General features: G+C 41.1%; 1 protein-coding gene across 4 annotated transcripts in view; it reads right to left on the reverse strand.

Annotated features, from left to right (window-relative positions):
* The window catches only part of akap6 (A kinase (PRKA) anchor protein 6), a 390019-nt gene that overhangs the window by 341695 nt on the left and 21115 nt on the right, over positions 1-27209 (reverse strand). For 3 of the 4 annotated variants that reach the window (XM_063050244.1, XM_063050217.1, XM_063050233.1), the window contains exons 1-2: positions 10581-10685; positions 9713-9804 (exon numbers count right to left, since the gene is read on the reverse strand). The exons of the other annotated variant lie outside the window; for it this stretch is intronic. The gene's annotated coding sequence lies outside the window, so the exon portion shown is untranslated. Of the gene's footprint in view, positions 1-9712; positions 9805-10580; positions 10686-27209 lie in introns of those variants that run through there. 4 annotated transcript variants of the gene reach the window in all.

A 27209-nucleotide genomic window follows, 5' to 3' on the forward strand; every position in this document is an offset into this window, starting at 1 on the left:
CCCATGGCACTATTTTAAAGAAGGAATTATCCCACTTCATTGAGGCACACTGATAGGGATGCAAACATGTCTGTATAAAAAGAAATACTAGTTTTTTGGAACACAAATAACTTTTATTCAAGTTCAAGTCTGCTACTGACACGATGAACACAGCTGTGAACGCTGCCACAAAATGCCAACAGCATAATGGGCAAAAGAAGAAGAAAGTTCAAGTTTATTGTCGTTCAACCCTCTGCATGTATACCACCAAATGAAACAATGGTCCTCTGGACCAAAGTGCACAACACAGTGCATATAACTCACACACAACACATAGAGTAAGATTACCACAAATAAATTATAAATAATAATGTGCATTTATGGCACAAGTTTAAAAATGAACAATATAATGCGACTGGTGAATCATCCATAATGAGACCTGGGTGGTGGCAGGGAGCTCAGTGAGTTCGGTAGTCTCACGGCCATTATTTATGTCAATCACAGGATTGTGCTATATAAGTGGAATCTTTTTTTTTAACCACTTATCAACCCATGCCTGAATGTCATCAAAGTCCCGATGCTTGCAGGCATGGGCTGCTTTATTTTATTTGGAACTGTGATTGAAATTGAACACTGTACATTCGCACTTCTAACCTTATGATGGATAGATGGTCATTGGTGTAACAGTTGAAGATCTTTACGCATGTTTTCTGGGGCATCATTGTAATATAGTAGTTAGCATAACATTACTACTGTGCCAGCTGTAAGATTGTGTTTGATTCCCCCCACTGTCTGTAAGAAGGATGGACATTCTTCTTGTAAACTTGTGGGTTTTTCTCCCACATTCCAAAGACGTATGGTTGATTTAGTGAGTTCTGGGCTTGCTGTGTTGGCACAAGAGGCATGGCAACACTTGTGGGCTGCCCATCACATTCTTCACTGTTTAGATTTGACACAAATGGCAGATTTCACCCTGTGTTTTGATGTACATGTGTCAAATAAAGCTAATTTAATCTATTTAATCAAACTCCTAGTGGTTAAGGCATTGGACTAGCTACCTGAAGGTCGTGAGTTCAAGCCCCAGCCGAGGGAACGTGTTGTGTCCTTGAGCAAGGCACTTAATCACACATTGCTCTGCGACAACACTGGTGCCAAGCTGTATGGGTCCTAATGCCCTTCCCTTGGACAACATTGGTGTTGTGGAGAGGGGAGACCTGCAGCATGGGCAACCGCTGGTCTTCCACACAACCTTGCCCAGGCCTGCACCCTGGAGAGCGAAGACTTCCCAGGCGCAGATCCATGGTCTCGCAAGACTAATGGATGCCTTAAATAATTATGTCCTGGGGCAGGGATGATTATCTTTCAACTTCTGTTGGGTGAAGAATGACTCCAATTATTCGATAGTGCCTCCCTTGTTACCTATTTCCTTCAGCTTTACTAAGGTTCCATGATGCTACTTTACTTGTTGCCTTGATGTCGAGGGTGGTGACTCTCACCTTCCTTCTGAAATTCAGTTGGACCAAGTCTATGATGTCTGGAGTCCAATTGTCCAAGTAATGCTTGCAATGGGCATTGTTGAACCAAGTAATGCTAAGTAATTACTACTTGACAGCACTATTAACAACACCTTTCAACCTTTTCTGCTGATTTAGAGTAATGTCATTGAGATGAATTGGCCAGAGTGGATCATGATGGAAGTTATTATCTGGAGTCTGGGAATGAGAGCACTTAAAACTAAATGTTTGCACCAAACATAATTGAAATGTAGAAAGATAACAAGCTGATTTTGAAACTCTACAATTGACATAAAAACCATTCACTAGCGTATAAAAGTATCCATGTTGGTATCAAAAATATATTGGCAATGTGCTCTGGTTGAGCACCCAGTTAGTTTGGTCTTTCATTGATTCTTGTATGGTTATTATTCTATTACGGATTTATTGAGTACGTTCACAGAAAATGGATGTCAGGGTTGTATATGGTGACAGATATGTACTTTGATAATAAATTTACTTTGAACTTTGAACTTGTTGACTTGTCCTTCTATTCAAAAAGCTAAAGCGAAGATGCGATTCCATCTGTCAGGAGTATGAATTGTTTAGTTTCTCATGGCAAGTTATTAATCATCTATCTGAAACACATGTCAACTGGCAAGCAGATTTTCAGGCCAACTTCTATGATGTATCATCCTCGAAAATTGCACCACAGAGGAAACACAATTGACTACAGCGCTGTGTGTCATTCTGACCACATGGATCCTGATAATACATCAAGGAAAACTTATAATGACTGTCATGCATCACACATGATCCAATCTGTCATTTAAAAAGTCAGCCTCATTGTTCAAGCTGGATGAACTCCAGCCTCGCTCTAATGTACACTTGTAGGTTCCTGAGTTTTGGCTCTGACCTTTTGTGTTTAAGCTCTCTGAATTTAGATAAATAGAATGTGTGATTGTTTGAGAAAAAGAGCAGGAATTTAGACACAATTTGAGGAAATTCAACTGAAGCATAATTCACATTAACTTAAAATAAATCTTTATCATGGTTATTGTGAGAGTCAGACACACAAATGTTGGGAAAAATTGTTAGAGAAAAGAGATCAGTGCAGGTTTTTTTTAAGCCATGGCTTTTCAGTTTTGAAATATTATGAATAAACTCTTCTCCGGCTTCCAGCAGGGTACAGATGTCAATTATAATCAACGTTTCAATGACAGACTCTGCCATCTTCATCAGGAATGATGCCTGGGCATGTCTAGTCCAGTGGTATTTATACCCCCATAGTCCGTCTCTCCTGATTGGGTAAGGACTAACCAATCAGATTTCTGTTCTCCCATCGTGTTTACAATTGAATTCCAGTTCTTACTTAGAGTGAGATCTTCGTCTTTGCTAAAATGAACTTCTTCTACAAAGTAGTTTTATTTCAATGGCCTCCTTCACCAGGGGGTCCCAAAAGCCATTGGAGTGGCAAGTAGTTTTGTGCAGTCGAAGTCAATCCTATAGCCATTGCGAATGCAATGTTCTGCTACTGCTGATGTCTCCGGGTAACCCAAATGGATGCACCTCCTGTGCTCCGAGATGCGGGTTTCCACCGTGTGTCCACATACGCTGCTCCACATTCACAGGGAATCCTGTAAAATGCCAGCCGTCCCGAGTGCCAAGTCACCTTTGACCTACATTAACTGGGACTTGAGCTTCCTTACGGGTTTGTGAATGGTATTAATCTGATATTTCTTCAGAATCCTGGCGATCCTTCCAGAAACCATGGAAAAATAGGGAAGACAGCTGGTAGTGACGGATTCCTTCTCATTGTTAGGATCCCTGGATTTTCCGTCGGCCCTTTAAAGGACCAGGAACCATCTAAACAGTATATATCCAAACATTCAATTTACGCTAGAGATGGAGAAGCAGTGTTGCCTCCCATTCCTGGACATTCTAATATGAGAGAAGCCAGATGGTAGCCTCGGCCAAGGCACCTATCAAAAACCCACTCACATGGACCTATAGAAACCATAGAAACCATAGAAACTACAGCACAGAAATAGGCCTTTTGGCCCTTCTTGGCTGTGCCAAACCATTTTCTGCCTAGTCCCACTGACCTGCACACGGACCATATCCCTCCATACACCTCCCATCCATGTATCTGTCCAATTTATTCTTAAATGTTAAAAAAGAACCCGCATTTACCACCTCGTCTGGCAGCTCATTCCATACTCCCACCACTCTCTGTGTGAAGAAGCCCCCCCTAATGTTCCCTTTAAACTTTTCCCCCCTCACCCTTAACCCATGTCCTCTGGTTTTTTTCTCCCCTTGCCTCAGTGGAAAAAGCCTGCTTGCATTCATTCTATCTATACCCATCATAATTTTATATACCTCTATCAAATTTCCCCTCATTCTTCTATGCTCCAGGGAATAAAGTCCTAACCTATTCAACCTTTCTCTGTAACTGAGTTTCTCAAGTCCCGGCAACATCCTTGCAAACCTTCTCTGCACTCTTTCAACCTTATTTATATCCTTCCTGTAATTTGGTGACCAAAACTGAACACAATACTCCACATTCGGCCTCACCAATGCCTTATACAACCTCATCATAACATTCCAGCTCTTATGCTCAATACTTCGATTAATAAAGGCCAATGTACCAAAAGCTCTCTTTACGACCCTATCTACCTGTGACGACACTTTTAGGGAATTTTGTATCTGTATTCCCAGATCCCTCTGTTCCACTGCATTCCTCAGTGCCTTACCATTAACCCTGTATGTTCTACCTTGGTTTGTCCTTCCAACGTGCAATACCTCACACTTGTCTGTATTAAACTCCATCTGCCATTTTTCAGCCCAGTTTTCCAGCTGATCCAAGTCCCTCTGCAGGCTCTGAAAACCTTCCTCACTGTCTACTACACCTCCAATCTTTGTATCATCAGCAAATTTGCTGATCCAATTTACCACATTATCATCCAGATCATTGATTATAGATGACAAATAACAATGGACCCAGCACTGATCCCTGTGGCACACCACTAGTCACAGGCCTCCACTCAGAGAAGCAATTCTCTACCACCACTCTCTGGCTTCTTCCATTGAGACAATGTCTAATCCAATTTACCACCTCTACAAGTATACCTAGCGACTGAATCTTCCTAACTAACCTCCCATGCGGGACCTTGTCAAAGGCCTTACTGAAATCCATGTAGACAATATCCACTGCCTTCCCTCCATCCACTTTCCTGGTAACTTCCTCGAAAAACTCCAATAGATTGGTCAAACATGACCTACCACGCACAAAGCCATGTTGACTCTCCCTAATAAGACCCTGTCTATCCAAATGCTTGTAGATTCTGTCTCTTAGTACTCCCTCCAATAACTTACCTACTACCAACATTAAACTCACTGGCCTATAGTTTCCTGGATTACTTTTTGATCCTTTTTTAAACAACGGAACAACATGAGCCACTCTCCAATCCTCCGGCACCTCACCCGTAGACAGTGACATTTTAAATATTTCTGCCAGGGCCCCCGCAATTTCAACACTAGTCTCCTTCAAGGTCCGAGGGAACACTCAGTCAGGTCCCGGGGATTTATCCACTTTAATTTTCCTCAAGACAGCAAGCACCTCCGCCTTTTTAGTCTGTACAGTTTCCGTGATCTCACTACTTGATTCCCTCAATTCCATAGACTTCATGCCAGTTTCCTTAGTAAATACAGATGCAAAAAACCTATTTAAGATCTCCCCCATTTCCTTTGGTTCCGCACATAGCCGACCACTCTGATCTTCAAGAGGACAATTTTATCCCTTACAATCAAAATACCTCAAGAATAACGGCCATCATCATGCTTCTAAACGTAGAGCAGTTCTTTCTACTTTGATTAACTGTGCGAAAACTATTTCAGTCTCCCCAAGGAAATAAAATGATTACGCATGACGTTCCTACGGAATGGCTACAAGGTGAAGGAAATCAACTGGGCCCTTAAAAGGGACGATGGAAAAACTAGGAAATATAACAACGAGGAGAAACCTGTCGTTACCGCCTATCTTCCCCATATTTCCATGGTTTCCAGAACGATCACCAGGATCCTTAAGGAATACTGGATTAATACCATCCACAAACCCATAAGGAAGTTCAAATCACAGCTTATGTGGGTCAAAGATCTCCTGGGACTCAGGTTGGCTGGCGTATGCAGGATTCCCTGTGAATGCAGAGCAACGTATATCAGCCAGATGGGATGCCCCATGGAAACTCGCATTTAGGATCACCGGACATGTATCCGTTTGGGTTACCCGTAGAAATCAGCAGCAGCAAAACATTCCACTCCCAGTGGCCATAGGATTGACTTCAATGGCACAAATCGTACCACACCAATGACTTTTTGGACCATCTGCTGAAGGAAGTTATTGAAATAAAAGCAGAGGAAAAGAATTTTAACAAAGACAAAGGTCTCACTCTAAGTAAGATCTGGAATTCAATTATAAACGAGGTGGGAGAGCAGAAACCAGATTGGATGAGGACTAACCAATCAGGAGGGATGGACTACAGGGGTATAAATACCACCAGCCTAGACATGTTCAAGCATCATCTCTGATGAAGATGGCAGAGTTTGGCATCGAAACATTAGTAATAATCGATATCTGTACTCGGGTGGAAGCCCAAGAAGAGCTTATTCGTCATACATGCCGAGAAAGCACGAGATCCTTTTGAAGTATTATCTTTCAAATACAATAGCGAGGAGTAGAATGTCCATAGGTATACAGAAAATAAACCCAAAACAAGGATTTAATTTAAAGCAAAGGTCCACAGCTGTAAGAACCAAGTGAAGGATGGATGACAGAATGTATTTCTTTCAGATAGAAAATGGTCAACAGCTGGAGTGGACTATTGGAAGGATGGCTGAGTATTTTTAATTTCCTTTAATGGATACATTTTTCTTCACTTAATTGTGCTATTATTAGCAGATTGTATCTTTGGCCAAAGATTCATAATAATATCTCCCATGATAAAATCTCATGACACAATTACTTTTCCACTTGTACATCAATGGGAACACAACAAATGTTAGCAAATATTTATAGATTGTTGGAGAAAGAAAGATAATGTAACAGGCTTCAATTAACTTGGTGTTGATTAAAATTATGGACTTCAAATATAAATCCACATTCAGCAAACACTTGTTAGCATGATAAACACATAAATAATAAGATAACTGAACAGGAACATTGCAATCCTGAAATTAACATGAAAATCAAGAAATGCAAATTGTTTTCAACACTATGGAGTAAATTATAATTCACTATGCAATTGAAACAGAAGACAGGCAAACCCCATTCTGCAGGAACAAATTATGTCTTGACATTTTATGGACACTTTACTCAAAAGTTCCATTATTTCAACGGATATAATTATTTTGTCCATAACTCTGGCCTTTTCTTTAGGTATCCAAGGCAGCAGCTGCCAGTCTCACTCCAAGTGGTTCTTTTTAAACAAAAGATTTTACAAAATATTAATTTGTTTTGCGTATCTTTCATTGTTGATGAATTTCTGGTGGATTTCCTCCTTCGGTTAAATTTGAAGATACCTGGAAACCGTTTATGCAACATTTTCCAAATCTTTTTTCTAAAATTATATGATGAGAGGAGCGGAGTTAGTGACATTATGGATCATGTTTGATACAAGTTGTTGGTCTAGCCCTGTTTTGCCTTTTTTTAGGTTTTTTTTTTCTTTTTCTTTTGGGTTTTTTTTTGTTTATATATATTTTTTTATTTCTTTGTCATGTTTAATCTCATTATGAGTTTGGAAGTCTTTTATTTCTATGTTACTTAAAATTCATTTTATATATGCTGATGAACATTTTTCCAATCTCTTTGTACCAACTTTGTTATTGAGTTTATAATTTTGAAAAATTAATAAAAAGATTTAAAAAGAAAATAGAAAGGATTTCCTGCTTTTATTTCAGTCAAGCTACTCCTGGGGAACTAGTTAAGCTAATGAAAAAAATTGCAGCATATACCTGTCTGTAAAAATTGATGCACAATACCTGGCCTGGATTTTACAGCACTATCAAAAATGAAAAGGTGATATTCAGCAATACCACACTGCAATAATTTCTCAAGTGTGTACACACAAGTGCACTTTCACAAGTACTTACTTCTCTAAAAGGATGTGCCTATACTTAAGAAACAGGGAGGAACAAGCCAATCCAGCTTCTTGAACTGCTTCATCATTCAATCTAACCAAGGCTAATCCAGTCTTGGCCTCAACATCATTTGCCTACACTCTCCCCATCTCAAAGTTCAATGTTCATATTAAATAAGTACAAATATGCCACCAAATATTACTCTGAGACAGATTTTCTTATAGGCATTCATAGTAAATACTAAGAAACACAATGGAACCAATGAAAAACTGCACTCAAAGACGGACAAACTACCAATATGCAAAAGATACCAAACTGTGAAAATACAAAAAAGAAAAAAAGAAATAAAATAATAATTAATAAATATTAAGAACATGCATTGTTGGGTCCTTTAAAGTGAGGCCATGGATAATGGCATTAATTCAGTAATTTATCTATTCTGGTTCAGGAACTTGATATTTGAAGGGATAATGACCATTCCCGAACATATTGGTGTGGGACCTAAGGCTACTCTACCTCTTCCTGATGGCAGCAGTGAGAAGAGAGAGGTTTACCTGTTATGGACTAGGCCATATCCACTACTTTTTGTGGACTTTTCTCTTGGATCTTCACCTTTAATATACATGATAATTCTACCACACAGTTCTCTGGAGCACTGAATTCCCAAAGTGAATAACTTCACATTTTCCCACATTATACTCCATTTGTCAACTTCTCACTTAACATACCTATAATCCCTTATATTTCCTTGTGTCCTTATCAGAACCTGTCTAACCACATGTTTTTGTGACTGAAGCACACTAATCTATTATGTCTTATCATGTGTCTTCTGGGTATCCAGATATACTACATCTGCTGGTTCTCTTTATCCACTCTACTGTTATGCCCTCAGAAAGTTATTACAAATTACTTTTCTTTCATAAGACCATGGTATACCACCATGATAGATACTTGCTAGTTTGTTGTCTGTAAACTATATTCATTGTGATTGTTTGCTCAACCCACTTGAAGGCTTCATGGTTATTGGGTAGAGGATTCTGTTGAATTGACATGAGAACAGTATTTCTTTTATTATTTGTATACACAACTTTCTTCAATATCATTGGTGTTGCTTCACCTTTGGCAATACAATCCAACCCTATATGGCCTGTTCTTGAGAGAGAAATAGCCTGTATAAGGTAGTGTCACCACAAATATTAGCCAATCATTGGAATTTAAAATCAGAAAAGGAGAAAAATATCATTAGGGGATCTTCATGGAGACAGATTTTGCTATTTCTTTTGGATTGAATTATTTCCGTATGCTCAGTGAATCCATTACATTTGTGCAATAGATTACAACGGTTTCAATCACACATAACCTTTCAGTTCCATATATAGAGATTCAAGGGGATCCTAATCATCATCCACAAAGGAGGAAAATTCACTGAAATGAAAGCCATCTGCAAATAAATGCAATTACTCGAGTGGGTCAACACATTGCAGAATATTTGGGACACAACAGCATATCCTCCTTAACAGTTAACCCTATTGCAAAGACTAAACTAAATTGATTTATTTATGCATACACTTTCCAAGAATCGCATCTACTGCATATGTACAAAAACAATGAGCATTGAACAATTGCCATTGCACTGCATAACTACCAGGCTACAGTCAAAAATTCCTGAAAATTGTGCTGTGCTCGCATGTTAGAAAGGGGCAAAATAAAACAGTTTTAAATCATTTAGAAAATTTACCGAACAAATTTAGTTAAATAACATATAAAGGATTAACATTTGAAACAATGACATTAATTAAAAGCTCTAAAAATAAGTGCACAGAATGAGCTGCCACAAAAAATGTGAGTTTTGACATTATCATATTTAAAACAGACATACAAAACAAATGCTTATCTGGGACAGGCATTTAATAATTTAAGTAATCATTAATATTTTTTAATCATGTCACACTGAAAATGCTATAATCTGTTATTGTTCCTTCAATAAAATGAGCACACATTTTAAATTAAATTCATTTTAAAGACATTGTGTATTTCATAGTACCGTACTTACTGAACATTGAAATATCAAACATATGAAAAATATTTCATAGCACAGTATTTACCTAAAACCTGCAAGGCTGATTCTCTCTGACTTGTAATAAGCAGAAGGTAGAGTACAGCAGTCAGATTACCCGGTGACATTCAATTTATTGACCTAATAGATAAAATAATCCAGTTACTACAATAGTAGCTCTGTAAATGATTTTATTTCCCAACACTGCTGTTCTCATCACAACAGTAATGTGTGTTTGATTATCATCCGGGATTTGCGGCATTCTGACCTTTACAACCCACTGATCTGTCAAGTCATTGGTTCCCGGAAACTGCAGATCCACTCTAACAACACAAATTTTAAAACGTACCCTCAGCTGCCTGCCTTAGCAAGCTTGGGCAGAGAGTGAAGTAGCATTCTACAACCATATATGAGGTAAATTAAAGAATGCCTCTGCCGTGCATGACTCTCGTCATAGGAACTGAAATTCACACCTCTGATGCTCATTTGGAATCATTAGAGATATTATTCAGAAATCCATCACTGCATAAAGTCCCATATATTACAATTCCAATGTAATTCATCAGTGAATCTTCCCAAAGCTCATTTATCTTGCTAAACAAAAAGAACAAAGCAGGTAGATGAACTCATATTTTCTTATCCTCTGTCCCTGAGGAAAACAACGTTATGCATTTGAAATGTTAAACTCCTCCTCTAGTTCTCCTCCTTCCCCCTCCACCCCCATTTCTCTCTTGCCCATCCAGTTCTTTCATTACCGTTACAACCTTATAAAATATGCAGCTAATAAATCATTATTCCGTTTTTAACATAGCACGTCTAAGGCAGTGTGTCAATCTAAAATGTAAACAGTATCTTTATTCTTGGAGTTATGGTTACTGAAAGAAAAGATTGCCGCTCGATATAAAAATGTTGTTTACCTAATGTTCCGATGCAGTTACTCAACTGCAAAATCATTCTTCACACGCTGAAATTATTCTTTGACACCGACCATTTACTCAAACCATGACAGATGTGAGTGTAAGCGGGAGGATCCTTGCTCAGGAAGCAAATGACCTCCTATACCAGACCGATTACAGCAGTGTAATGCAGTGAAAGATAGATTCATTAAGCCAATGAATATCAGTGTCCCAGCTTCCCTCACTCCCGTCACTTGAGTGATAACTGTTAATCAGCCTGAACCTTTTCAACTGGAAGTAAGAGCGATTCTGTACGGTGGACTGTGGCATCATGGAGGGAACTGGCCATCACAGTGGCTTGGTTTGTTTTCAATACTTAGTAGGAACATAGTTAATACGAACAATGGAACGAACCCCTCTGCAATAGCTTTCATTCAGTTACAGCAGCAGCTATAAAAACACAACTTTAATCCTCGTCAAGGTTGTCTAAAGGGCATATGCAAAAAAAGGTAGGAAACGAGGAACACTTTTCATAACCGCAGAGCACGGCAAAGACCTTTGATTAAAATTAGCAAGTTTGTTTGTCTTCTGCATTTAAAATAAAGATTGGACTCCAAGAAAATTTCAGATGGTCCGCTGAAATTATTAGATTAACGGAGTACAAGCAAAATAACTAAAATGTGGATTGGGAGTTATCAGGAAGCCTCGGCATTGCACTGATCTACTACGTCCTTACGGAAGGGTGCCACGGTAGCGTAGCGGTTAGTGTGACTATTACAGCCTGGAGCATTGGAGTTTGGAGTTCTATTCCGGCGCCGTAACCAGTTTACATGTTCTCCCCGTGACCGTGTGGCTTTCCTCTGGTGCGCCGATTTCCTCCCACGGTCGAAAGACGTACCAGTTAGTAGGTTAGTTTGTCGTTGTAAACTGCCTGGGGTTAAATAGGTGGGCAGCTGTGACGGAAGCGTCTATTCCGCACTGCATTTCTAAATAAAAATAGATAGATGGTTTCATACTTGCTGATGTAGCCAAGAATCTTTTAGAGTGAGGAGTGGGGCAGAATGAAAGGAGAATATGATTTATGGCCACCTCTATGAACTATCAATTCTCAGAAAACAGGCTGAATATTCGCATTTCCTATTGAGAAATGTCTTGATTGACAACATTAAAACGCTTTAATCGATTAACTAAGATTGATTACATTCTATCAAAATGCTCCTTGTTATATACTGTAAGAATAAATAATAAATATCGCTAAGTGTCACAGCAGTTCAGATGGGTGCTTGAGTGTAGACATAGAAATACTGTAGTGGTTTTTGTACGGATGATTCTAATACTATTTTATATCTCTTGGATCATATCATTTCACATGCACTATGTTTTATGTTTTATATTAAGAGGTTATATTCAGTCACTAGGCAGACCATGTGGTGTGAAACTGAAAGACTAAACTCATTGTTGAGCCAGTTCTTAATTTTGAAATCTAATTAACAATTAGTGCCATGGAACTTGCAGCAACTGTTATCTTATTTCCCTTTTTTCTCTTCCCCTGATCCACCTGATCCCCATCACCTATCACTTCCCTTCCTATTTCCCTATCGCCGACAGACTCCTCCCAATAATTCCTCCCTAGCACCACTCCCTTTGCCCTCTCCACTTCCCAGTCTTCATTCCATAAGACCATAACACCATAAGACAAAGGAGCAGAAGTCGGCCGTTCGGCCCATCGAGTCTGCTCCGCCATTTTATGAGCTGATCCATTCTCCCATTTAGTCCCACTTCCTCGCCTTCTCACCATAACCTTTGATGCCCTGGCTAGTCAGATACCTATCAATCTCTGCCTTAAATACACCCAATGACTTGGCCTCCACTGCTGCCCGTGGCAACAAATTCCATAGACTCACCACCCTCTGACTAAAAAAATTTCTTCGCATTTCTGTTCTGAATGGGCGCCCTTCAATCCTTAAGTCATGCCCTCTCGTACTAGACTCCCCCATCATGGGAAACAACATTGCCACATCCACTCTGTCCATGCCTTTCAACATTTGAAATGTTTCTCTGAGGTCTCCCCTCATTCTTCTAAACTCCAAGGAATACAGTCCAAGAGCGGACAAACATTTCTCATATGTTAACCCTCTCATTCCTGGAATCATTCTAGTGAATCTTCTCTGTACCCTCTCCAACGTCAGCACATCCTTTCTTAAATAAGGAGACCAAAACTGCCCACAGTACTCCGAGTGAGGTCTCACCAGCGCCTTATAGAGCCTCAACATCACATCCCTGCTCCTATACTCTATTCCTCTAGAAATGAATGCCAACGTTACATTTGCCTTCTTCACTACCTGTCATAAGGAGGTGGCTGGGAATGGACCCAAGTGCAAGACACAGACACTGAAGTACCAGGGATAGGACTAGGATACAGGGTGAGGGCAAGGACATGGACACGAAAACCAGGAACCCGGAACAGGACTGGACAAGAGAGTTAGGAGCCCGGGCTTGGACTCCGAGCCAGAGACTGGACAAGGACCCAGTACCTGGGTCTTGCCTCTGGCTTGGACCCCAGAACTAGGCAAGGACAAGGGTTGGCTGGCAGGCAGGATGAGGCTGGAGTCTGAGACTTGAGGTGAGGCTTGGCAGGAGGCAGAAGACCTGAGGCGAGGCTTGGCAGAAAGCTGGAGTCTTCAGGCTTGGGGCTAGGCAGGAGGCTGGAGTCTTCAGGCTTGAGGCTAGGCAGGAGGCTGGAGTCTTCAGGCTTGAGGCTAGGCAGGAGGCTGGAGTCTTCAGGCTTGAGGCTAGGCAGGAGGCTGGAGTCTTCAGGCTTGAGGCTAGGCAGGAGGCTGGAGTCTTCAGGCTTGAGGCTAGGCAGGAGGCTGGAGTCTTCAGGCTTGAGGCTAGGCAGGAGGCTGGAGTCTTCAGGCTTGAGGCTAGGCAGGAGGCTGGAGTCTTCAGGCTTGAGGCTAGGCAGGAGGATGGAGTCTTCAGGCTTGAGGCTAGGCAGGAGGCTGGAGTCTTCAGGCTTGAGGCTAGGCAGGAGGCTGGAGTCTTCAGGCTTGAGGCTAGGCAGGAGGCTGGAGTCTTCAGGCTTGAGGCTAGGCAGGAGGATGGAGTCTTCAGGCTTGAGGCTAGGCAGGAGGATGGAGTCTTCAGGCTTGAGGCTAGGCAGGAGGATGGAGTCTTCAGGCTTGAGGCTAGGCAGGAGGATGGAGTCTTCAGGCTTGAGGCTAGGCAGGAGGATGGAGTCTTCAGGCTTGAGGCTAGGCAGGAGGATGGAGTCTTCAAGCTTGAGGCTAGGCAGGAGGATGGAGTCTTCAGGCTTGAGGCTAGGCAGGAGGCTGGAGTCTTCAGGCTTGAGGCTAGGCAGGAGGCTGGAGTCTTCAGGCTTGAGGCTTGGCAGGAGGCTGGAGTCTTCAGGCTTGAGGCTTGGCAGGAGGCTGGAGTCTTCAGGCTTAAGGCTAGAGACACCTCCTGGGCAGGGTGTTGATCACCACCCGACAGAGGCAAGGGACAGGAAGGAACAGAACCAACCGCAGGGAACGGCAAGATGGCCTGGCTTCCTCTACGGAGGCAAGGGACAGGAAGGGACAGAACCAACCGCACGTAATGGCAAGACAGCCTGGCTTACCTGATGGAGGCAAGGGACAGAACCAACCGCAGGTAACGGCAAGACAGCCTGGCTTACCTGGGTGGAGGCAAGGGACAGGAAGGGAGCTAGGTACAGGGTGGCTCCAGGACAAGACTGCAGGCGAGACGAGGTGAGAGTTACCGGCAAGACAAGGCAGGGCTTCAGGCGAGGAAACAGAAGGCAGGGGAAGGGATACAAGGAGTAAGGACAAGAACAATCCAGCAACCACGCCCTGGTCTCTGAAGGTATTTATGCAGCCAGCCCCAACGAGCATCAGCTGACTCAATTAGAGCTCAACAAGAACAGAAACAGGGTAGACAGGAAAACCTGGAGCAAGGGTCGATGGACCGGACCGTGAACCGGAATACGGACTTCACGGACCAGACCATGACACTACCGACTCATCCTGGAGGTTAACCTTAAGAGTATCCTGCATGAGGACTCCCAAGTCCCGTTGCATCTCAGAACTTTGAATTCTTTCCCCATTTAAATAATAGTCTGCCCGTTTATTTCTTCTGCCAAAGTGCATAACCATACACTTTCCAACATTGTATTTCATTTGCCACTTCTTTGCCCATTCTTCCAATCTATCCAAGTGTCTCTGCAGACTCTCTGTTTCCTCAGCACTACCGGCCCCTCCACCTATCTTCGTATCGTCAGCAAACTTAGCCACGAAGCCATCTATTCCATAATCCAAATCGTTGATGTACAATGTAAAAAGAAGCGGCCCCAACATGGACCCCTGTGGAACACCACTGGTAACTGGCAGCCAACCAGAATAGGATCCTTTTATTCCCACTCTCTGTTTCCTGCCAATCAGCCAACGCTCTATCCACGTATGTAACTTTCCCGTAATTCCATGGGCTCTTATCTTGTTAAGCAGCCTCATGTGTGGCACCTTGTCAAAGGCCTTCTGAAAATCCAAATATACAACATCCACTGCATCTCCCTTGTCTAGCCTACTGGTAATTTCCTCAAAAAATTGTAATAGGTTTGTCAGGCAGGATTTTCCTTTAAGGAATCCATGCTGAGTTCTGCCTATCTTGTCATATGCGTCCAGGTACTCTGTAACCTCATCCTTGACAATCGACTCCAACAACTTCCCAACCACCGATGTCAAGCTAACAGGTCTATAATTTCCTTTTTGCTTCCTTGCCCCCTTCTTAATAGTGGAGTAACATTTGCAATCTTCCAGTCCTCCAGAACCATGCCAGAATCTATCGACTTTTGCAAGATCATTGCTAATGCCTCCGCAATCTCCACAGCTACTTCCTTCAGAACACGAGGGTGCATTCTATCTGGTCCGGGAGATTTATCTACCTTTAGACTATTCAGCTTCCTGAGTACTTTCTCTGTCGTAATTGTGACTGCGCGCATTTCTCTTCCCTGCCACCTTTGAGTGTCTGGTATACTGCTGATGTCTTCCTCAGTGAAGACTGATGCAAAATACTCGTTCAGTTCCTCCGCCATCTCCTTATCTCCCATTACAATTTCTCCAGCATCATTTTCTATCGGTCCTATATCCACTCTCACCTGTCTTTTACCTTTTATATACTTGAAAAAGCTTTTAGTATCCTCTGATATTATTTGCTAGCTTCCTTTCATAGTTAGTCTTTTCCCTCTAAATGACCTTCTTAGTTTCCTTTTGTAAGGTATTAAAACCTTCCCAATCCTCTGTCTTCCCACTAATTTTTGTTTCCTTGTATGCCCTCTCCTTTGCTTTAACCTTGGCTTTGACTTCTTTTGTCAACCACGGTTGCATTCTTTTTCCATTTGAAAATTTCTTCATTTTTGGAATATACCTGTCTTGCACCTTCCTCACTTCTCGCATAAACCCCAGCCACTGCTGCTCTGCCACCCTTCCCGCCAGTGTCCCTTTCCAGTCAACTTTGACCAGTTCCTCTCTCATGCCACTGTAATTTCCTTTACTCCACCGAAATACCAACACATCAGATTTCCGCTTCTCTTTTTCAAATTTCACAGTGAATTCAATCATGTTATGATCACTGTCTCCTAAGGGTTCCTTCACCTCAATCTCTCTAATCACCTCCGGTTCATTACACAATACCCAATCCAGTACAGCCGATACCCTAGTGGGCTCAACAACAAGCTGTTCTAAAAAGTCATCTTGCAGACATTCTACAAATTCTCTCTCTTGAGATCCAGTGCCGACCTGATTTTCCCAATCCACTCGCATGTTAAAATCCCCCACAATTATCATAACACTGTCCTTCTGACAAGCCTTTTCTATTTCATGTTGTAATTTGTAGTCCACATCACTGCAGCTGTTTGGAGGCCTATAAATAACTGCCATCAGGGTCCTTTTACCCCTGTGATTTCTTAGCTCAACCCATAAAGATTCTGCACCTTCCGATCCTATATCACCTCTTTCTAATGATTTAATATCATTTCTTACCAATAAAGCCACGCCACCCCCTCTGCCTACCTGCCTATCCTTCCGATACACCGTGTATCCTTAGACGTTCCGCTCCCAGAGACATGCATCCTTTAACCATGTCTCAATGATGGCCACAATATCATACCTGCCAGTCTGTAGTTGTATGACAAGATCATCCACCTTATTCCTTATGCTGCATGCATTTAAGTATAACACCTTAAGACCAGTATTTGGTACTTTTTGCTTTGATTTCACTGCAACTTTATTGCACTGCAACTCATCCCAATGGCTACAAATTTGCCCCATCACCTGCCTGTCTTTCCTGACATCTTTACTGCTCACTATCTTTCTGTTTTCCCCTTCCCCCGCTCTGTCATTCCGGTTCCTATCCCCCTGCCAAATTAGTTTAAACCCTCCCTAACAGCTCTATTAAACTTTCCCGCCAGGATATTGGTCCCCTTCGGGTTCAGGTGTAACCTGTCCTTTTTGAACAGGTCATACTTCCCCCAGAAGATTCCATGCTCCACCTTCCTCACCCTTCAAACTCCATCATCCTCAATCCTTCATTACTTCTACTATCCCCTCCCAGTCTCTGATATCACTCCATTGTCCCCTCCTGGATCTACCTACCACCTATCAGCACATGCCTCTTTCCTTCCATCTTTTCATACTGCCTACCTCCCCTCTATCCTTTAGTCCAGATGAAGAGTCTTGACCCAAAACATTCAGTTCTGTCCATTGATGCTGCCTGACCCTCAGCAGTCCCTTTTGTTTTGTGTGTTACATTACATAAGGACTCGCCTACCTGGCAATCCTTCCCCACATGAAAAAGCACATAAATAATCACAGTTCAGAGCCTGAGTACATTTTCGTGTGAGGCCCCAAGACAGTAGCACTCTATCACACATCTGGGTCTAGGCTTAGAAAGACCTTTGTACTTTACTCTGTTCAGTCTGCCATTCTGCATAGGCCATAGACAGCAAGAGAGGACTGAAAAATTCCTAAAGGTGGGGGACAATAAGGTGGGTCAAGCTTGGAGTCAAGAAGTGAGCAGGAACTTCCACAAAGAAGGCACGCCAGTAGCAACATTGCCTTAGACGTCTGTGGAGATCTGGTATGTCACCAAAGACACTAACAAATGTTTAGAGCTGTACTGTGGGGAGAATTCTGACTGGTTGCATCATGATTTGGTATGGAGGTGGCAATGAACAGGATCAGAAAAAGCTGCAGAGGGTTGTAAACCCAGCCAAACCTCCCCACCATCAAGGACATCTTTGAAAGGTGGTGCCTCAAGGAAGTGGCACCATTAAGGTCCCTCCCTGTTCAGGACATTCACCCTTCTCTTTGCTACCATCAGTGAGGAAGTGCAGGAGCCTCAAGACACATATTCAATGTTTTAGGAACAGCTTCTTCCCCTCAGCCATCAGATTTCTGAATGACCACTACCTCACTTTTTGTTCTCTTTTTGCACTCTTTTTTAAATACTTTTATTTTGTAACACAGTAAATTTTTATGTCTGCTGTCACAAATCAACAAATTTCATGACATATTGTATGTCAGTGATAATAATCCTAATCCTAATCCTGATTCTGATTCTGAGAGGAGAACACAATCAGGTGGAAGTAGCAGGGGTTTCAATAGGCACAATCAGGGTCCAGTCAAGGTGAGGTTCTGGAGAAGCCATCAGGCAGGAGTCTGATGGTATGTTAACCATTGGGAAGCAAATGGTGTGAAAAGCAGAGAGCAGTGTAGGTGACTACAACAAGATTTCCTAGGTTCTGTTACTGGATTGTAGGTTTGGTAGAAGATGGAGGCTCATTCAACCAGGAGAAGGAGAGAGACTCCTCAGCCTCAGTGGGAAAAGACCAAGTAAGGCTTTCAGTAACATAGAAACTGGTTTCAACTAGCTGCCTTTCTCTCTACACCTCATATGGCATCCCTCCACATCTATATTGGGAAACTTCAGGTACCAAGTTAAATTTCTTTAGACAGAACCATAAATATAAGACTACATTAAAAAATTTCTAGGCATCAGCACCCAAATTTTCTCATTGTCCTTGGACTGGATATCATTTTCCTGCCACTTTCAGAGGCTGTGTCCTTTCAGGATTTAAACTGCAGCAGGCTTTCCCCAGATCTTGTAAATGACACAGAAATCCAAAGGTCCCTGTACAAGCCAGAACATAAAAATATGGTCAGCAATGCAAGTTGTGAAGGCTGAGGGGTCAAGGTAAGTCAAGGGAAATGGAAATACAGTGGAAAATTGGAATTCAAGTAGAAAATCAACCAGGTCCTGATTACTAGGCAGGCTAGGGTTGAGAAGTCTGCTCCTGCTCATTAATTTTTTATATGTGAAGATGCACATCTAACAGCAGCACCAAACAGCTCAGATTCATTTTACAGCCAACAGATAGCAAATTGAACTCCCAGAGTTCCTCAGCCTTTGGCACAGTTCATTCTGGCCTGTCAACAGGCAAACTTGTCCACTGGTTAAGCTATGCAAATCAATTGCTAAATAACCATTGCACATATTTCACCAGATATCATGTGGCCTTCACTGAGATGCTTGGTGTTTCAATAAAGGTCAATAGGTAGGCAAGAGAAATGTCTAGAAGGCAGTGGAACTATGCCAGGAGACAAACCATGAGATCTTGGAAGCATGACATCAGATTCAAGGACTTTACAAGTATGATCAAAGGCAGTAAACAGAGCTTCAAATGATATTACCCACCAAATGCAGCAGTGCATTCAGACACAACTCAATGGACTTTACGCCCTGATAATAATATTATCAGTTAGGGCTCATCCCCAATATATATTGACTCATTCCATGTTTTCATAACAAAGGCCACTGAACTGAAACGTTGACTCTTACTTCTCTTCCCAACCATGATGCATACCCTACTGAGTGTTTCTGGCACTTTATATTTTTACAGAATTCCAGTATCTGCAGTTTTTTGTTAAAATTACACTATGAGTCCCTATTGGACGAACAAGTAGTTATCAAAATACCATTTTTAGTTCTTTTTTCTATGTGCTACATCTGACAATTGTTAAATTACAGTACATCTTATGTTATTTTCTGCCTTTGTTTGGTCCACTGAATTTTTGTTTCTGAGTTATTTTATGCAAAACCTTGGTCATCTAATTTTGACATTACTTGCCCAATTTGAGAACTTGAATCATATTTTACCATCCAATCAATCTATTAACAAGAGCATTTTTTACTGATCCCTAGAGATGCAAACTCAAATAATGCCCACTTCACAGCCCACGTGGAACAAGGAGAAAATATGGCCTGTACATTTTAGGTGAGGTAACATTTAGAATGATCGATTTGTTACAGCACATAACAGGGCCATTTGGTCTACTGAGTCTACGCTTTCTCCTAGTAATCTGACCATTCTCAATCCTACACTATTTCCACATAATCCTTCATTCCCCTCGTGTCTAGCCCACTCCATTTTGAATGTCCAGACACATTCAATTTTGTCCACAAGTTAAAAGCTGAGCCCCCAGTCCTTGAAATAAAGGAAAAGTTTCCTTTACTGCTATGTCTATGTCATGATCATATATACCACCATCAAATCTCCTCTCACCTTTCCTTGCTCCAAGGGGAACAAAACCAGATTCCCTAGTCTTGTCCAATGAATGTCTTCAACTGAGAATATTAATTTTTATTTCTCTTTCCAAAGATGCTGCCTGACTTGCTCAGCATTTCTAATATCTGCTATTTTTTCCATCTTAAGTTCAAACTTGATGTTGAAACCCCTCATTATTGGAACTATTCAAGAATATTCACATCCTTGTAAGCAAGCATTCATACTCTATTTCCCTCTATTTGCCTTACTAATTCCTCTCTCAAAATGCTCTGTTTATTTTCCAGGATTTGTGCACATATTTATCTGCCTCCTCAAATCCATTCTAACTGTGAAATTTAATCTTTGCTGCCTTCCCTTATTCTTTTTGTCAAAATGTATCGCTTCACAATTTGGTGCATTAAATTTCATCTGTCACTTATCCATCCATTCAACCAGTGTACCTGTATCTTCTTACAATCTGCTGCTATCCTCGCTGTTTACTACACAAAGGCAAAACAGGAAAAGTGATCTAACAAGAAAAGTTAAAAATAGGACAACATGTAAGGAGAAGCCTAATAGCTACCAGTAGAAAAAAAAACTAAGCCTGAAGTTTGGGAGCATTTTAGATTTATTTAAAGGAATGACCAAGAAACTGTTAAAGGGAATGTGTAAATGAATTATCAAGAACATTGCTGGTGGACATGGGGGGGGTGGGTTTGTTGCCTTGCTGTTGCTTGTGCGTAGGAGGGGGAGTTGGGGGACACTTTGGGGTTCTGAAGTTTTTACTGTCATTCATTCTTTGGGGCACTCCTCGGTTTTCGTGGATGTCTGTAAAGAAAAAGAATTTCAGGATGTATATTGTATACATTCCTCTGACATTAAATGCACCTATTGAAACCTATTGAAAACAGACTAAGAGCTTCTATCTGTAAATAGGAGAAGACAATGGAGGGTAAATATGTATTACGGGCAGTCATGGGAAAACTTATATTGGGGAAAACTTAAACAACAGAAGAATTAAAGATGTATTTTGTGTCCACTTCCGTGGAAGACACATAAAATCTCTGAGAAATGCTGGAGATCCAAGCGACCAGTACAAATATTGAAAATAAATTAGCATTAGTCAGAAGGAAGCCAGAGATTAATGTAAAGCAACTATATGCCACAGTCTTCACATGATTTTTAAGTCATCTTCCTATATATGTTGCTGAACATCTTGAAATATATAATGTTTAGCAACATATATAGGTTCAGATTAGGTGGGACTACAACCAGAGGTCATGGGCTAAGGGTGAAAGGTGAAAAGAAAAGTTTAAGGGGAACAATAGGAAACTTCTTCACTCAGAGGGTCATGAGAGTGTGGAACGAGCTGCCAGTGTGTGGTGCATGCAAGCTCAATTTCAACATTTAAGAGATGTTTGGGTAGGTACATGGATTATAAGAGTATGGAGGGCAATGGTCCCAGGGCGGGTCGATGGGAGAAGGCAATTTAAATAGTTCAGCATGGACGAGATGAGCCGAAGAGCCTGTTTCTGTGCTGTACCTTTCTATGACGCTACAACTCTATGGACTGCAATTATGTTTAAGAAAATATTGCAGACACTTGGAATTTGAAATTAAGACAAATATGTTGGAAACACACAGTAGGCATGGCAGCTTCTGGAGGAATAGTCAGAAGAGTCCTCAACTTTCTTTTTAATTCCTTTTATTAAATTAGTACACAAAGAGTAAAACATATAGCAACCAATACATTGTTAGGATATAAATATAAAAGTAATATTAATACAAAAAACAATAGAAACAATGTATGTTAGTTATAGAATGACAAGGTAATATAATTGTATACTAGTATTTCATATATACCTAATAGAATGAAAAAAAAACATTTAAAAAAACCTACCGTGCAACTAACCTAACAAAGCAAAGCTATGGGCTAACTAGGTATATTGTAGACTTTATTGAAGAGTCCTCAACTTGAAGCTTTATCTATTTTGCTTTCTACATATCTCCTTCCTATGTTTATGTAGTATCTTTGTCATAATAAAAATATCACAAGGCTTTATACGACAGCATATGCAGATAAAAATTAACACTGAGCTAATATAGTGTAATCAGAGATGGAGCTTAGAGGGAATCTTCTTCTTCTTGTTTTACGGTGGTTGGCACCCAACTTAATGGTGCGTTACAGCCACCTTCTGCTCCAGAGTGTGCAATAGACCTACATTCCAAATTCCTTCACCCAATCATACACACACACATAACCTACATTTTATTCTCCCATCTTTGGCCATCTTAGAGGGAGTCTTAAAGGAAAAGAGAATAAGTTTGCTGGGCAGAGAGATGTATTAGGAGGACTTCAGAGCTAAGGAAAAGATATCAGAAGTAAAAAGACATGGATGCTGCACGAAACTAGGTTAATGCCCCTTATTTTGATTCCAATAGAATTTTTAATTTCTCCCACTCACATCAAGTCGGTCCAATAATAAAACTGTTAGTAACATTTGAGGAATTCATTCCACAGTATCATCAGATTAAATTTCTCTGTACAGCTAGCAAGAATATAATAAGATTAGATTTAATAACTTTTCAGTGATTTCACAAACAATAAAAAGCCTTGATAACATAGTTCTTGAAAAAATCATGACAATGCTTAGTGCTTTAAAAATAAGTATTTTAGATGTAATGATTTAGTGTTTTTGTAAAATGATACAAATTTGATGTGATGGCCATTGAAATGATGTGCAGTTCATCTGCCTCTTCTTTGTTAAATTTGACGCTGAGAATTGAATCAATTCATGGACCATTCAGAAGACCATGAGAACATATGACATACAAGCAGAATTAGGCCATCTGCTCCACCATTACTTTGTGGCTGATACATTAACCCTCTCAACCCTTTGATGCCCTTAATAATCAACAACCTATTAACCTCCACTTTAAATACATCCGATGTCTTGGCCTCCATGTCCATCTGTGGCAATGAATTCCACAGATTCACCACCCTCTGGCTATAGAGCCAATAAATGCTCCTCATACATTAAACCTTTCATTCCTGGAATCATTCTTGAGAAACTCCTCTGGACACTCTCCAATGCCAGCACATCATTTCTTAGATAAGAGGCCCAAAATTGATCACAGTAATCCAAGTGTGATCTAACCAATGTCTTATAAAGCCTCAGCATTACATCCTTGTTTCTATATTCTAATCCTCTTGAAATGAATGCTAATATTGCATTTGCCTTCCTCACCACCGACTCAACCTGCGAGTTAACATTTAGGGAATCCTGCACAAGGAACCCCAACTCCTTTTTCACATCTGATTTCTGAATTTGCTCTCCATTTAGAAAATAGTCTATGCCTTTATTCCTTCAACCAAAGTGTATACACACCCCTGCACTGTATTCCATCTGCTGTTTCTTTACACATTCTTCAAATCTGTCTCAGTCGTTCTGCTGACTCACTGCTTTCTCAACACCACCTGCCCTGCCACCTATCTTTGTATTGTCTGTAGACTTAATCACAAAGCCAGCAATTTTGTGCGTCCCAACTTTTGCTATATTGTATGCCCTCTCTTTTGGTTTTATGCTCTCTTTAACTTCCCTTGTTACCCATGCTTGTGTAATGCCCAGGTTAAGATTTCTGCTGCTATGGTGTAGATATTCCATTTTAGCAGTTTTCTGCAAAAGCAGTGTGTCCTGCTGGTAGAATGTTTAGGCTTTGACTAGAGATAAGAGGCCATGCTGCTCAACCTAGCAATGTTGTGTTAGCCAATCAGGATGGCGGAATTGGGAGAAAGTTCTAGAGAGAACGGGGCAGAGGGAGATTTGTGGCAGACAGTAGTCTGGTTCAGGGTCTTTTTGGCAGGAGCTACAGAGAGGACAGGAGGGAAGATGACTGAGAATGCTGTGGGAAGGAGCGTCCCCATTGCACAAAAGTACTTTGTGCAGATGATTGGCTCCAAGGAGGAAGGGCCAATACTCCAGAGATACAGCCCATTTGTTCAAGATGGATCTTGAGTGCAGTTCAGAGTGTGTGTGTGCTTTCACGCAGACTGTGGGTCCAGCAGGTGAGTAAAAGACAACTCCAGCATGAGCTCCAACTTTATATGCACATTGGACTCGACTATGCCCATTTTTCTTTTCTTTTTCCTAACTGTTCAATAAAGCTGAAATTTGTAAATATACTTTCTTTATGATTTTGTATTGTTACGATCTGTTATTGCTTGCTGACCAACAGCTGTGTATGGGCAATATTTACACAGCATTTGCTCCAGTTGAGGTTTCTTTAATCAGAACATCATGACATTCCCACCTGGTTGAACCCCAAATCAAACTGACCCTAGATGTATATTGTTTGTACTTCTCACTGCCGAGTCGCATGGCTGTTTAGCAGAACCAGCTAATGATCAAGTTTGCATATGAGCCCGGTGAGGGGGCTACACTTGCTTCATCCTCCTATCAGAAATACTTCTTCTTTTGAGATGAATCTATCCTGCGTCTTTCAATTGCTCCCAGAAACTCCAGCCATTGCTGCTCTGCCATCATCCCTGCAAGTGTCCCCTTCCAATCACCTTTGACCATTTCCTTTCTCATGCCTCTGTAGTTCCTTTACTCCACTGTAATAGTGGCACATCCAACTTTAGCTTCTTCCTCTCAAACTGCAGGGTGAATTCTATCATATTATGATCACTGCCTCTTAAGGGTTCCTTTACCTTAAGCTTGCATGATATTCATAAATTCTGGAACTCATCTATACACATGCCACTTTGATAAGAACACTTGCAGTTTTCAATGTTGCCATTTAAATGCTATGTGCTTTCAAACAAATATTCAGTATTATTGTTTATTGTTTACCCAACAGTTTATTGTTGGTAAAGATAAACTACTTGCTCTCAGGTTTGAGGCATTATCATAAGCAGTATCACCATTCTTATCATTGCATTCTTTCAACCTAAGATCACTGAACAAGCTTTGTAGGTTTTTTGCTATTTTCTGAACAACCCAACAAACTATCAAAGCTTCTAGAGTTCAAAGTAAGTGTATTATCAATGTGTTTAAATGTCACCATAAACAACCCTGAGATTCATTTTCTTGTGGGCATACTCAATAAATCCAATAACCACAATCGAATCAGTGAAAGAACGCACCAACTGGGTGAAAAACCAGTGTGCAAAAGACAACAAACTGCAAATACAAAAAGAAAAAAGAAATAATAATAATAATAACAAACAAACAATAAATATCAAGAATGTGAGATGATGAGTCCTTGAAAGTGAGTCCATAGGTTGAAGAAACATTTCAATGATAGGGCAAGTGAAATTGCATGAAACTAATCCCCTTGTCTCAAGAGCCTGATGGTTGAGGGGTAATAGCTGTTCCTGAACCTTGTGGTGTGGGTCCTGAGGCTTCTGTACCTTCTTCCTGTTGGCAGCATCAAGAAGTGAGCATGACCTGGGTGGTGGGGGTCTCTGATGATGGATGCTGCTTTCCTGTGACAACGCTCCCTGTAGATGTGTTCAGCAGTGGGGAGGGCTTAACTTGTGATGGACTGGGCCATATTCACTATTTTTTGTAGGATTTTCTATTCAAGGGCATTGGTGTTCCCATACCAGGCTGTGATGCAGCCAGTCAATATACTCTGCACCACACATCTACAGAACTTTGTCAAAGTTTTAGATGTCATGCTGAGTCTTTGCAAACTTCTAAGGAAGTAGAGGTGCTGCTGTGCTTTTTTTGTAATTACACTTGCGTGCTGGGCCCAAGACACATCCTCTGTAATGATAACACTGAAGAATTTAAAATTGCTTCTCCTCTGAGGACTGGCTCATGGACCTTTGGTTTCCTTCTCCTGAAGTCAATAATCAACACCTTGGTCTCACTGACATTAAATAAGAGGCTGTTCTTGTGGCAACATTCAGCCAGACTTTCAATCTCCTCTATGTTAATACATCACCGCCTTTGATTCAGCATACAACAAGGGTGTCATCAGCAAACTTGAACATGGCATTGGAGTTGTGCTTAGCCACACAGTCATAAGTATAAAGTGAGTAGGACAGGGGGCTGAGCACCCAGCCTTGAGGTGCTTCTGTGCTGATGGAGATTGTGGAGGAGATGTTTTTGCCAATCCGAACTGACTGGGGTCTACAAGTGAGGAAATCCAGGATCCATTTGAACAAGGAGGTATTGAGGCCAAGGTCTTGAAGCTTATTGATTACTTTTGAGGGGATGATGGTATTGATTGCTGAGCTGTAGTCGATAAAGAGCATCCTGGTGTATGCATCTTTTCTGTCCAGCTTTGCTATTCCTTAGGGGCATTTTCATCTTATCTTTCACTTCCTTTTTTAATTTAAAAAAATGAGGTGTATAAAAAACAATATTGGTAAACAAATGCTCACACATATACAAAGTAAAAATATGTCCTATAGTTTAGATTTAATAGCTAAATTAATAAAGTTAAGAAAAAACAGTTTCAGCTTTCCAGCTTCCTAATGACCTACTGGAGACAGATTGGCTCTGGGGTTGAATCATCCACATCAGGGACCATCCACCAACACAAGGGCTGGTCAATTCTGCTGGGTTAGTTTACAGTGAAACTCCTCAGATTCACCTGCAACACTGTTCCGAAGTGCCCTGCACTGCAGATAGCCAGAAAGGGGATTAGGGGTGAGGAATGGGTTGGCGTACACAAAAATGTATAGCTTGGGGGGGGGGGGGGTCTAGATGAACACACTGAGTCTGTATTCTTCTGTACTCTCTCATCACTCCGATATTGTTTCTCCTGTCCCTTCCACCCCAACATTCCCAAGTACCACATTCACCTGTTAGACCTGCACCAGGTACAGAGTGCTTCATTTGCTGAGGAGTAGCAAATGGGACTGAATATTGTGTAAACATCAGTGAAGGTCATTAATGGGAGGAAGATCATTAATGAAGCAGAGGTCATTGCCCTGAGGAACAACTACCACCTTCCTCCTTTGTGAGATGTCCATCTCCATCTTTATTCCATATTTCTCCATCTATATTCTCCTTGATACCTATTGACTTCAGTTT

This window comes from Mobula hypostoma, chromosome 1 (assembly GCF_963921235.1).
Source record: "Mobula hypostoma chromosome 1, sMobHyp1.1, whole genome shotgun sequence".
In the NCBI taxonomy this organism is placed as follows: Eukaryota; Metazoa; Chordata; class Chondrichthyes; order Myliobatiformes; family Myliobatidae; genus Mobula; species Mobula hypostoma.